Genomic DNA, 12821 nt, shown 5'->3' with positions numbered 1-12821 from the left:
TACTTTCGTATGAGTCACCTAATTGTACAAGTCATACTAAGAACTTTTAAGGCAGCCCTTCGTCGCTCTTCTTCGATTCTCGGAGGGTCGGCCTGTATTGTGGTCTTTTAAATCTGCTTCAGCGGATCGGGAAGTTGAAATAAAAGCGGAATGTTGAACCATTTTCTAAACAAACTCCACATTATACACGAAGCAGTACGGGAGTGAAATGTAAATCAATAGGAGTTGGCCAGTTGACATGCGCACCATAAAAAAAAAATGTGCGAAGAATGTGTCTTTTGTGGAAAATGTAAAAGGTAATACAACGAACCTTTGAGTACAAACGTGTTTCATGCGGGGCCACACCGAAAATCTGCTGTGTACGTATACCTTGCGCAATCTTCAACGCGCAATTATAGCAGGAGGCGAGTCCTTGTATACCTAATGGTAAAGATAGTAGGCATAGAAAGAATAAAATGTTTCGTTTAATAAAGAAATTGAGCTCATCAATGCGTGTATTTGTTGCAATGAGGTAATCAAGCTACAATTTATTTGATCGCTGAGTAATTTTGTGACAATATGCCAGGCCCCACGGACAACTAGCAGAGTAGTAAATATCTTGAATTATAACTGGGTCATCGTTACTGCTAGGTGACAATCCTCACCGCTCGGTGGCACCCCGGGTGCGTTAAGCCGCCGGAGCTCCGACGATGCACTCTCACCACATACTGACTGACCCTCGCATCGAATATATATGTAGTGCTTGGTAGCCTCTGGAGTGCTGTTTACGCTGGACAGCGTCGAAGATCTCATGAGCCAGCTATCTCTGTCATTGCTGCGTCCTTTCAATGAAACTGAAATTAATAAAATACGGCACATTTGCGGACTCGTCTTTGTGAATGTGCAACGAATCCCCCACTGGTTCACAGAATACGCGTTTCACTTTCGTGTTAGGACAAATTCGTTTGAAAGAAAGGTAAACAATTTGTTTATGTACAGGTAGTTGATGCACTGCGAATTCGTCGAACATGCCCATAACTAGCTCCTTCCTTTTTCGTTTGCGTCACTCGACCTTGGCACCGTTCAATGAAAATGCTTGGTAAGTTGCGGCAGCATCGCAGTTTGTGCTTTCAACCCGAAGCTCAGAGACTGGTAACGCTGCTTTCCTTGTTGGTTTACTTTTCCAGTTTTCGAACGACTGCCATGGACATGCACGATGGGGTCCTAACCTAATTTTCTTCGAAAGACCGGCGAGCAAGTGAGTACGTGTGCGCTCAGAAGGATCCTCTAACGCAATGCCCTGGAAATGGGCTACAAGTTTTGTTTACGTAAGCCTCGACGCAGGATAGGGAGGCCTGCATTGTTCGTGGCGAAGAAAGCTATTAGCCTCCGAGAAAGTTACAAAGAGCTTTCACTGCGCTTGCGTAGAACTCATGGAGGCACGTCACATTGTACACATACCTATTTTGCAAGCGCCCTCAGCGCAATCAACTTAAATACCTGAATGAACTTTAAACTTAAAGGGACCCGTAGTTTTGCTAGTGGAGGCTCGAACGTAGAGTGCACTTTTATGGTCAACTGAAGATCGAGCAAAATATAATTTTAAAAACTACAACGTTAGTGTTGACATCACTTCTATGTTCGAGCTCTGGCATGGTGGGTTTTGCAAATATTTATTTACGCTGACAATCAGTACCATAACCTACAATGATTCCTCTTGTGCAACTATAGCAGATAATTGTTTTTCACTACAGTAACCGAGGGTCTAGTCAAACCTGCTCAGCTTCGAATTGCCATAGGTGAGCGGGACGAATGAAACACTTAGGGCGGGCGGAGAAGGTGATATATTTCGGAATGTTTATTTATCGACCGGTAGCAATTCCCGGAACCTTAGACGCACGAAAACGGACTGCTTTTTTTCGCATTGTTCATACATGTACACCATAATCTCATTTTAGGAAAGGGTTGTGCAGTTTTCTCTGATTCTTAGCAGATAGGGCATACTCGTGTATACAACGCTTAAAAGGGGCATTGAAACACATTTTAGGAAATTCGAGGAATGCATTTGAAGTGAAAATAGACTACGTCATACATACATTGCAGCAAAAAGTATTCGAAGTGTTGAAGAGGAGAACAATTATTGTCAATCAAAGGTTACTTTTGATCCCATTCATGGTGTTCCCCCGCTCCTTCTTCAATGTCTTGCACAGCAAAGGCTACGCCGCAGCGGGGCGTGCCCACAACTCTCCGTCTTCTGAATGTTACCGTCGGGCGCAGTTATATTTGGATACTCACGTATAGACGCCATTATTTCCGACACTTTGAACCTACAACGCGCCAAACGTGGTTTGTGAGCTCCACGCGCCGCGCATGCCTGCAACATTTGGGCTCAGAGACAAGTGATGTGCAGAGTACTAGACCAGTTGGGCAATCGTCCACAATCAGAACTAAAGCTTTAGGACAATGCTCGGAAAGAACATCCGCGTTGAAGGCTTTACTCGCGTCATTAAGGTTTCTGCGGTCTACGGGGCTTCACGACAGACTCTAAGAATGACGCCCCCTACCGTTCTATAGTGTACGCGCTTTGTTCGTGCTTGTCTCTCTTTCTTTCTATCCCCTCCTTCCACTCTATTTCTCTTTTCATCCCACTTAACCCTTCTCCCTACGCAGGGTAGCTAACCGGAACTACCTATGGTTAACCTCCCTGTCTTTCTCTGCATTATTTTCTCTCTCTCTTCGCTGAAATGTTCAAAGCTGTGTACGCTATCCATCGACAGTGTTTTTTCACCAAGCCTAAGAGGTGGTTCAGACTTTTTAATAAAAATTCGACACAAGCTTCAGTGAGTGCTTCTAAGGCGCAGTGCTTACGAGCATGAGCTGTAAGCATGAGCGACATTGACTAAAGCTAATAAACTTTCAATTTTCATTTTTGCCACAAGAGAGACGTCACTCGTTTTTCTCTTATGAAAATGTTTTTTAAAATTTCTGGTGAACTCAACGTTATCTACAAGTAATCAGAAATATATCAGTAACTAAATACCCGATGCGTTACAGTGTTACATTCAAAACACGAACTCCCATGGCAATGCACATAAAGTTGCCCTGAGTTCCGCAATATTTAGCGTTCTACGAGTAATGTAATGGCGTGTTTCAGCGTTAGCTGCACATGAGGTATGCACGTGATAAGAAACACAACATTTTTATGGTGGAGAAAGAAGGGTCCTTTATGTGTTGTGTCGAACGACTAATGTCATGAAGTATTTCAGGAATAGCTTTTCGTTTTAGAATACACAGATGGCTCATTTGTTGAAAATTATTCAGATTGTATGTGTGATGCGCTACTAGTAATGTCCTAACGCCTTTCAGCATTAACTTCATTACAGCCATTTACTTCAGAATAAACACTCTGTTCTTCCATGAAGACATACCACACAATTTCTTTGATAGTACATTACGAGCAAACTCAGAAGTGTGGCAGCATATACAAGTTTCACTAAATATTGTGTTTATTTAAAACAAATTAAACCGCTTTACCATGACTTTTATATAATATAGACATTTTTATATTATATACACATTTAAATCCATCATCTTTCATTTCGAAAATTTTTTGCCGTAATATCGGGGAATCTCCATGTGAACAGCAGTTTACTAAAGAAGATCCATCAAACACTCAAACTAAATTATTGTCTTTACAAACTAGGAGCACAATAAAACACAAATGGAACTCGCGCATCAGGTACCAAGCAGACGCAAGGAGGCCAGTTGCCTTTTGAAACACATTAGGTAGTGAGAAAAAGAAATCAGCGAGGACTCCAAAACATTTCCGATGAATATAATCCAAAACAGCGCTAAGAATTCGTGAGATCTATATAAAAATTATCATAACAGTTTTTTTCTACGGCGCCTAGTATATGCATGGCCGCAACTACATTTTTTCTAACTGATTCAGGCCAATGGTGCTGAAGCAAGTATAACTCCATCAAAGGCTTAATTAGGATAGACATCACCAACATCACCAAGTTACAAGACGTACGATGAATCGAACAAGAGGCGCATCGATGCGGGAACAACATCAGTATACAGGAGAGCATGTACAAGTGGCATGGAGAAAGCCACCTACTGCAGCTCAGAACACTGCCCACCCACGTACGTATAGCAGAGCCATACACCTGCCAGACAGGGAGCGGAGTACGGGTTCCGACTTGATGAATGGCGTCAGCCTACGCTCGTTAGTTAGCCCAGATCGGCTTTGTGTTGCATTTCGCGGACGCCTGCTGCCTTTGACATTGCTGCGACCGTTGGGCAAGAGTATATGTGGCTGCGGTCATGCTCGCAGTGATGTTTGGAGTAGGGCGAAGCGGGGGCGGGTGCATGTACGGAGCTCTGTCGTATTTCGTGTCCAACTTACACAACGTGGAGAGGCATGGGCCTGGGAATTCAAATGTTTGTCCAGCACGACGTCGCTTCCAAAGCCGCATGAGTGTTAGTAATTTGCTAAATAAATATCAGCAGTCGAGATTGTTGTTCATGCGATGTCATCTAATTAATTTCAACAATGGGGCTTTACAATCAGTGCTCAAGTGAACAGTGCAATGAGTATACGCAGACATTATCCGCGGCTGTCGCTGAAAGCGACTCGTCATAAAACTACATTCGGGAAACTACCAAACGACCTGTCTATACATAGCCAACCTGATACATATGTCGCTCAACGAAATCATCGAACTATCAGCGATAGATGGCATTGTCTATGAAATGCAAGCACTTCATAACCAGACAAGTATAACCGTCAATAACAGAAAAAGGAAGAAAATAAGAAAGAAGAGAGCTCACCGTGCAATAGGCTAAAATTAAAATGTAGGGCGGCTGAAATAAGGAAAAGTGATTAGAAATTGAAGAGCAGTTCAATAGATAACAAATAGGCGTGTATACGGTTACAGAACCACACCTTAGAGACTTAGAAGAGCAACCAGTGATTGAGAATTATGTTTGGCAAGGCTGCCACAGAAGTAAATTGGGAAAAGGAGTTGGTATACTCATACATCATGGAGCCAAATGGCAATGAGTAAATTAAAAGAGTAAGCATCATTTGGTTATCAGTCGCAGTGAGTGGAAAAAATACTTAGGTTGGCCTAAGCTATTTGTGGACGGGAAAAAATTGCAAAGAGAACACTGAAGAGTTAATGGAATGTCTGAGTGCTGCTATTGAGGATTTCGGGAATGATCCCAAGATTATCCTGCATAGGCGACATGAATGCCCACCTGCAAGAACTAGACGGTCATCCCGACCATTCATGCTTGATCTCTGTGAGCAACGTCACCTCGCTATCGTGAGTAATAGGATATATATGGAAAGGTGATGATTGCCAGGTCACATGGAAAGTTGGAAATAGGCAACCGACCGTTGATTGCAATCTTACGACAGAAGAAATTTATAAGTTGCGAGAGATGACCATTGACAAGGAAGGGTATAGCAACACAGGGGCTGACAATAGACACATCATTTTGAAAATTAATTATGTAGTTGGGAAATATAGCAAGGAGCGAATAATGGTCAGTACAAATTTGAACGGTGAACAAATAATAAACAGTCACAAGAGTCGAGAAACACCTTGGCAAATTTCCAAAGAAAGAGTGGGAATGCAGTGAACTTCCAAGCGTAATAAGAATAGAAATAAAAAAAAGAGAAGCAACTTATTTGTAGGAAAGAAAAAAAAAAGAAATTGGAAAGCCAGTGAACAGGGAAATGCGGGAAGCGATTCATGAACGACAGAAATCATCATGAGAGCATAGGCAGCCCCCCCCCCCCCCCCGAAAAAAAGTGCAGTGGCACCAAAACTAGGACTACGACCAAAAAGCGACCAAGTTCTGTTGAAAGCAGTAGAAGAAAGCTTACACCATAAATGAATACTAGAGAGTTGGCAACAAAGAAGAATCTATTTCATTTATAATTCACTGATATACAATTCACTCATATAAAGGCCGCCAACTATTACATCGTAATATATTCGTTAGCGATGTAGGCGAATAAATTAAAACTGCAAGCATGGGCAGACCACAACGGCATATTAGAAGACCTAAGCAAAAAGTCTTATGAGCAGGCCGGAATAGTACAAAAAATATAAGGCACTAGGGGATCTTTTGATAAGAGCAATATGAAAGGCGCCCTACCTCGCAACGAACACTATTCTTTGTCGGAACAAAGTTCTTGATAAATTTTTGATAAGAGCAACAGAGAAAGCATCCAAAAAAGCGTCACAAAAAACTGCATAACCATCGTCAGGCTTCGTGCTGCAGTTATATGCGCTAAAGCACGGCATAGCGCTAGCACAACACCGCAGGAAACACAGTGCACAACCTTGGCTGCTTCGAGCCAGCCGAGCTAAGGAGAAAAATGGCACCTGCGAAAATGAAAAAAATAAACACAAGCAAACGCAAGATTCGCGCGTTTCCAAGAGCAACGGCAAGCAGACCAATCGTCGTGCAGAAAAACGGGCGCAGAACTTTTTCCCGCGAAGGGGACGTGCAAGGGGCGAGGAGGAATCGAGGAGTTCGCATGGTGGCGCCAGAGTTCAAAGCGTGGCGGGACTTTCAAGCTATCAAGGGACTTTAGCCTGTCGTAATTGCGGCGACATTTGACCCGGCAAATGCGAAGCTTACGGAGCTTCCCTGCCCTATATACTATAGTTTATTTATGTAGCAGGTATAGTGAGCTTGCGTAGGTCCCTGCGAACTAAAGTGCCTTACCATTCAGACTCCTTTACCGGTGGACCAAAAATCATGTAAAGCTCTTCTATCGAAGATTACATAGCCAGTAGCTTCAGTTGCGAAGCATGTCATCATTGTGCACGCCAACTATCACCTTTAGTTGATCGGCTGCTACGTCAAATTCCTTAACGTCACTGCAATGTAAGTGTTCAGAAAAACAAGCGGACCTCTGGAAAGTGGAATGCGGGCGTGACGATACTGATCATCCTTTTGAACATCCTTTTGAATACTGAACATGCTTCTGAATCAGTAGGCGTCTGAATGATAACGAATTTGTTCTTACTCAGTGTGTTGAAATATCCATAGAAGGAAGGATATCGTCACGTGTCTTTTTTTAGACATTACGGGAGCATGTGACAACGTGGTCCGCAGCGTTTCGTGGGTATACTTTGGAAGGGGTGAGCTTAGGCAACGACTGTAAACTGATTTTGAGGGAGATTCAAATAGAAAATACCATTTACTTTGAAGGGTTGGGGGGGGGGTTGGAAGAGGAGCGAGGAGAAAGTTGATACCACCAAGGAACTGAGACAGGGGTGCCCTTTATCCCCGCTTCTGTTTATGATGCGCATGGCAAAGATGGAAAGGATGTTTAAAGAAATCAATATCTGGTTTGATTTCGGATGCAAACATGAGAGCACTGTGGTAGAAGAGTAGCTTCGAGGTTTTCATTATGCGGACATTCTTTTGCTTATGAACAGGCAAAATGATATGCAATGTCTGGCAAATATCTATGGACCGGAACGTGAGAACTTGGGATTGAAATTTAGGGTTAAAAACTCTGGTTTTATGGTATTCAATGAAAACAGCGAACAGGCAGCGTACGTTCAGGGTCTGGAAATATATTCGGTAAAACAATTCCAATACCTTGCTATATGGATAAATGAAGGCAATAGTTATATGAAAACGCAGGAAAAACAATTACAGCAAGCGTGAAGAGAAATGCGGCGATCATGAAACAAAGAGCGCTATGGAGATACTTAGGTACGAAGTGCTCCGGGGCCGGTGGAAAGGTGCAACCATTCCAGGACTTACATTTGGAAATGCCGTTGTTTGCTTCAAGTGCGGGGTACAATCCAGACTAGATGGCAACCAGAGTCAGAAAGGCCGAGATAATCTCCCGGGTGGCGTCAACGGAAAACAAAACCTGCTATGAACAACTACCCAAGGAGTAAAAATGAAATCAGGAAAGAAGCAATTATGATAACTTCAAGGGAAGCTCTTTACTTTTCGAAGAAACCAGTCTGCCTTAGAACGCGTAATTATAAGGCAAGGTACAAACACGAAGAAGAAGCATGTGCTTGCTATTTCATAGCTAGCAAACGGTGGAACATGTTTTATTATAATGTGAAGACATCTAACCAGCCGTCAGTTTAAGCTCCTATGGCCTCCTTGAAACCTTCGGATTCAGCGATAGCAGGGCGTATTAAACATGTTGCATTAGAGATTAATAAAAGGTGATTGCAGGTTTGGTAGCAGCAATGTAGGTAGACCAGAAACAACGGAGGCGTACAGAAACAATGTTTCCAATTGTGGGACCAAATGTTTGACGCTGGGAATTCGTGCGTTTTTTTTTTAACATAGGCAGGACATTAGGCAAAATAAGAAAAAGGAGCCTGGTGGCGCAACCCACTACCATTTTCAAAGGGGACGCTCACAGCATTCATTCATTCATCCACCCACAAAAGTTGCTGCTTTACAGACATAAATACGAACTGAATGTACTGTATGTCCGCAAAGCTTTTCCATAATAATTGCAGAGGTAGGCAACAAAACTATAATACTTGCTGAAGTTGGATGGCTCTGATGAACTAAAGCTATCTCTGATCGCAACAAGTAACACTGTGTATTTGTGTGGCCTGTTCCCACATACTTGTACAGAGTGGAATAAGGCACGTCATTAACAATGTTAAAGTGCCTCTAGGACGCCTATTTTATCCGTATTTGTGTTCACAGCAGTGGAAGCAACATTTCGGGTCCTCATTCTCAGTACGTGATCACGCGACGCAAATTAGCCCTCGAGCGTGGCTTAATTGAGAAGCGCGAACGACTGGGCGCAACAGTGAATCTAATTTGCCGAATAGAGAATAGAGCTAATGGACTGGCATGTTATTCTTTAGCTGTTTTTCTTTAACCACTGCTCTGTGCTTTTTTCGTGCACTTAATGCTTCCGAATGCACCGCTCGGGATATCTCTGCTTTCAGCTTTCCTACGCTTACTGCGCATCGGCTTTGGCTAAAAAACAAAAATACAAAAAAAAACAAAAAAACACACGTTACTTTGGGCAGCGACTGCCCCTGGACGGCGCAGAGCTCTTACAATTGGTGCGATCAGCGTGAAAAGAAAGATGAAAAACATGGCGTGAATTACTGAATAAATCGAAGGCAGCATTACTATACAATCTCCTATTAAAGGACTCGGGCACAATAAACAACAAACGACTAAATAAAGGTATAGTTACTTCTATGCGTGAGTAATTACTATAGCCACAAACTTATATATATTTCAGAACGCTGGTTAATCACGCTGCAACAGAAACGTATTTGCATAGTAAGCAAAGGCATGGGCAAGTACCGAAAGACGGCCCTAACCAAAGAGCGCCGTTCTTTTGTGTGCTCCTCCTATAACAAAACATTCAGCGATTGCTTCTAGCACACTGTTCTGCGTGCAGTCGTGTAATCGAATTACGATTGTTTCGCTAACTACGTGCCATTTCTTCATTCCGTATCCTCGTATTTGAGCATTCACACTTGTCGGCTTAGGCCTGCAAATGCAGTGGATTTCACTTACAACAAACGACCTGTCGGAGTTATTGTGCGTAGTTTATATTCTTATTACAAGAGCAGTTACATGAACACTGCAAGCGCATTTCTGCCGTCGCCGTCGCCGTGAGATTCCACATAAAGTCCAAGCGCAATAAAATCGACGCCGCGCGCCGTATGCTCTATGTCCGAGTAAAAGCGTGCGAGGGTGAGCTGGCGGCGATCACGGCTCGAAAGAGACGATGCACGAAAGAGACGAAGCACGCCGTCTCTGTCACACGCAGGGGTCCGGGGGAGGGCAGGGATGGGAGCGGCGTTCTCAGTCGGGGGACCAGCGCGACCGCGTGCGGCCGCCCTAGCGTCTATATGTTGAAAGGCATCTGCGACGGGATCACGGTCCGCCATGGCCCATGACCACTAAATATCAAGTTGGCCACCACCCAAATTTAAGTTGCCCTACCCCCAAATTTCAGTTGTCCCACCCCTGCTGTAAGCGTCCCATGCATTTTCTGAGGGGCCCTATGTATCCCTATGGGTGCTATTTTCGACTGGCCTACGTGAACATCTTTGACTCGCTCAGGCCCTCCGCGTGCATACGCGAGCTCCCCACGGCTTTCCTCCCCATCCCATCCCTCTCTCTGTCTTATCTTTCTATTCCCTATTTCGCGTCCCCCAGGGTAGAATAGCCAACCAGACGCATTTCTTGTTAACATCCCTGCCTCCTCTCTTTATTTCCTCCTCCTTCTCATTTTATAATCTTTTTGGGCCGGGGGGAGGTTCAATTGTTTTTTATCGATTTTAAAGCCGCCAGTCATCTGCATTTACACTAATAAAACGAGTAAATGTCTTAACTTTGTAAATTACGCATTTTGCGCATTTTCGTGGGAGGCGGAGGGGGGGGGGTTCTCGCGAAAGAATGCTAACGCATGAAAAATGTAATGCAGACTAGTTAGCTCTGATCACCCGCAATGCCACGGATATTTTTGTCATTAATTTATTCAGGGCCTGCATTCATTGTATCTAAATGACTGACGCACACGTTCAAGCAAGCTGAAAAGAAAGCCCTATGAGCTGCTATTTCGATTTTCCGTAAAACAGGCAATGGATCCTAACACTGAAAAAAAGTGCGATCGAGAGGTCTTATTTCCGCAGATAATTGATCACAAGGAAAAGCAAAATCTATAGCGCTGCATTTAGGACTGAATAACAGTTGACGACTTGCGAGGTGGTGAATCCGAGCAGGATATACTGAGGATACTGAGGAAATACTGAAGACACACCCATTTTTATGCGATGTGCAAATTGTTGCGACACAAACGCCTATGAGCAGGCCTGGAGAATAAAGAAAGAAACCCATTAGTGGTTGCTTTGATAAGAGCAAAAAAAAAAACGCATTACCTCGCAAAGAACACTGTTCTAAGTCGGAACAAAGTTCTTCCCACCAATGTTGCCCAGCTTCTGCTTCTTGCGCATGCCGCTACGCGTTCCTTGTGGTATCACAAAAACTGCAGGACTATCTTCAGGCTTCTTGCTGCAGTTATATACTGTCAAGAATGGCGAGCTGTGAAAGAAGATTGCCACACAGTTACGACAGGGCGACACGACGCGCACCTCTCCCTCTCCGTCGCTGCAGCTGGGAGGCGTTCAAAGAAGCGGCCTTTGCGCTGGAATCCGCCGCCTTACTCCAGCCCCTTCGACATTGTGACGGAACTAGTTCGGTGTGTGAACAATGATTCCGGAGTTCCCCAACGCGGAGCTGATTTGACACGCATGGACAAGCTGCCGTGGGGACGACGTATTTTGGAGCGTCTCACGCTTCGGCCTAGCACGGAACAACGAGCGACCCTCGATCGGCGCCGATAGTTTCCCGGAACGGCACCCCGCGCGGTTGCCTCTGTGTACAGAGCGCGGTTGCCTTTGTGTACGTAAACTGGTCTGCAGAGCAGCGGCGAGTTGGTGATGAGTAAACGAACAGTCGCCGCGTCGTAGGACCGGCGCATCGAGTGTATAAAAACTGTGGTTGTGCGAATGCTGAGGGCACTTCTCTTGAGCAGTCATGTTAGACTGAGTCACTTCTCTCATGCAGTCATGTTGGACTGATACTCTTTTTCTCAAGCAGTCATGTTAGACTGAGTTAATTTCTGTAAATAAACCCCTTTTCCTCGTTCTCGATGAGAAGCAGTTCTTCACTTCATCAACGATCTCAGCGTAAATAAGTTGGACGACGGCATGGGCCAGCTACCTTCGAATTCATGCCGTACTCCAATCTTGGCAAAGGACCACGGACGATGGGATTGAGCCCCCAATCCTGACAACTGGCTGACAGCGGTGAGATGGACTTTGCGACATGGTGCTGTATCTGCGGTGAGTGCTTGGTTTTTGCTTTGACTCTCTAGGCTTCATTTTGTGGTTGTTCTGTTTAGAACAGTAGGGAAGCTAGATTGTTGTGTGTTAGCTAGGTTGTGTTTTCCTAGCTAGATTTAGAGAGCAGAATCAAGGCAGTAAAGCAGCAGTCATGGAGTTAAGGACACTGCTGAGAGACGAGTTGTTGATTGTTGGTGAGGAACTGGGCCTAGATGTACGCAAGGAAATGCTCAAATCGGAATTATTGGAGCTAATTTCCAATCAGGCCAGTGAGCAAGATATTGAAATGGGATTGGAACTTCTCAAAAAGAGAGAGAAACGGGAAAAAGAAAGAGAAGAACGGGACAGAGAAAAACGAGAGAGAGAGGAACGCGATAAAGATCGCGAGTTTCAGTTAAGGAAAATGCAACTTGAACTTGACAGCAAACGTTTGGAGTTGCCTCAAGGAAGTGAAGGCGCTCTGGGTCGATCAAGTGAGGCAGAATCGTACCGCATGGACAGGCTATTAAAGCCATTTGAGGTCGGGACCGACATAGGCTTGTTCCTAAGCAATTTTGAAAGGTCTTGCGACAAGATGAACTTCGGCCCGAGTACATGGCCACAGCGGTTGCTGTCTATGTTGCCGTGTGAGGCGGCGGAAGTAATCGCCAGACTGAGTGTGCAGGATGCATATGATTATGCAAAAGTTAAGGCTAGTCTCCTGAAGAAATACCGCCTTTCAGCCGAAGCTTTTCGGCAAAGGTTTAGGAGCACAGGCAAGAAAGATAGCGAGGGCTATCCGGAGTTTGCATATAGCTTAAAGGCCAACCTAGTCGAGTGGCTTAAAAGCGCGGAAGCGTACGACAGCAGAGACATGATCATTGAATGCATGTGTCTAGAGCAGTTTTACAAAACCATCCCCCAAGCTGTGAAACTGTGGGTGCAAGACAGAGGTAATGTAAACACTGT

The 12821-nt window shown here is 44.4% G+C and overlaps 1 long non-coding RNA gene across 1 annotated transcript in view; it reads left to right on the top strand.

The window, feature by feature from the left end:
* The window catches only part of LOC139057482 (uncharacterized), a 295337-nt gene that overhangs the window by 245313 nt on the left and 37203 nt on the right, over positions 1–12821 (top strand). Inside the window, exon 2 of the long non-coding RNA XR_011512846.1 lies at positions 1167–1237. This is a non-coding gene — a long non-coding RNA (uncharacterized lncRNA). The remainder of the gene's footprint in view (positions 1–1166; positions 1238–12821) is intronic.

This window comes from Dermacentor albipictus, chromosome 3 (genome assembly GCF_038994185.2).
Source record: "Dermacentor albipictus isolate Rhodes 1998 colony chromosome 3, USDA_Dalb.pri_finalv2, whole genome shotgun sequence".
NCBI classification, from domain to species: domain Eukaryota; kingdom Metazoa; phylum Arthropoda; class Arachnida; order Ixodida; family Ixodidae; genus Dermacentor; species Dermacentor albipictus.
This window is presented reverse-complemented; position numbering and strand designations above follow the sequence as displayed.